The sequence below is a fragment of the Apis dorsata genome, unplaced genomic scaffold (assembly GCF_000469605.1).
Source record: "Apis dorsata unplaced genomic scaffold, Apis dorsata 1.3 scaffold_113, whole genome shotgun sequence".
Classification (NCBI taxonomy): Eukaryota; Metazoa; Arthropoda; class Insecta; order Hymenoptera; family Apidae; genus Apis; species Apis dorsata.
The window spans coordinates 72,460-73,774 of record NW_006263408.1 but is presented as its reverse complement, the minus strand read 5'-3'; positions in this window follow the sequence as shown (position 1 = coordinate 73,774).

The window sequence follows — 1,315 nt, the reverse complement described above, 5'->3', positions numbered from 1 at the left end:
TCTCTCTCTCTCTCTCTCTCTCTCTCTCTCTCTCTCTCTCTCTCTCTCTTTCTCTCTCTCTCTGTCTTCGATTATTTTGCTCTCTTTCTCTCTTTCTTTCAATTCTTGTTTTCTCTGCATCTGTAGCATACAAATCAGTCTCGCATTTTTTTTTTCATTTTTATATCTTTAATTAATTTCGCTTTATCGTAATACAAAATACTCGCTTAAAGGTTCTCCACGTCTTTTTGCGCGCAGGATCACACGTAATAAATCACATTATCATAATATGTTAATATTCACAATTATACAATTAGAGATGTATACACAACGAGGTACAGAATTTCAGAAAAAAATTACACTTGCTCAATCGTTCAATCTTCCTTTTATCCAATTTCAATTCTTTCTTTCTCTCTCTCTCTCTCTCTCTCTCTCTCTCTCTCTCGCTCTCTCTCTCTTTCTTTCTCTCACGCAATCATATCGCTCTGTGGTTAATTTCATGCGTAAAATACGCGGTCATACACACGCGCCCACCGTTCACTCTTCATTGCATATAATGTAATAATTAATACACTTAAAACATCGTGTTCGTTTTTTTTTATGTACGAGAAGAAACGTCAATGATCGACAGATTAATCGCGGCTGAAAACATAGAACGCGGTCGCATACTTGTATAAAATTCCTAGAAATACTATTATATCCTATCATGAATAGTGTTGGATGACAATAATGTAGTATGCGGTGATTGTTGAATCATTTTTTTATTTTTGATCTCGATCTTACTGGCTCGAGACACGATTTCTTCACTCCCTCGAGGAACAATCTCAAGTTTCAATCTGTTTCTTTGTATTCCTTATCTTCGTTTATTCCCATTAAACTTACCAGAATTAAATCCATCGAATTATTTCAAGAGAATCTCATTTTAATTGACGAGAAGCGATTCGTCCTCGCGACGAGTACCAGAAAATCGAGTCGTGACCGAAATCGTTTCGGTTTAGTGTTAGATTAGGCCCCATAGCAGAATGACATTGCTACGATTTGAATGTTTGTTCTCGCATACCTCGTGAAAAATGAATTTCTAACGGAATGCATTATTTACCTTTCTTTATCCAATTCACTCTTATTCACCTATTTGCGCTACATCCTATGCGTTGTAATCGAATTTTTTTCTTTTCCATTGAGATGGTTTCTTCTTCGTGTTGCTGTTATTCCTTTTCCTGTTTTTCTCATGCCTTTTTCTATCTCTTTCTTTATCATATCCGAGATAAAGACGCCAATGTGTATTTATATAATTACGTATATTTAACAGATGCATTATAGATAACACTATTCCTCC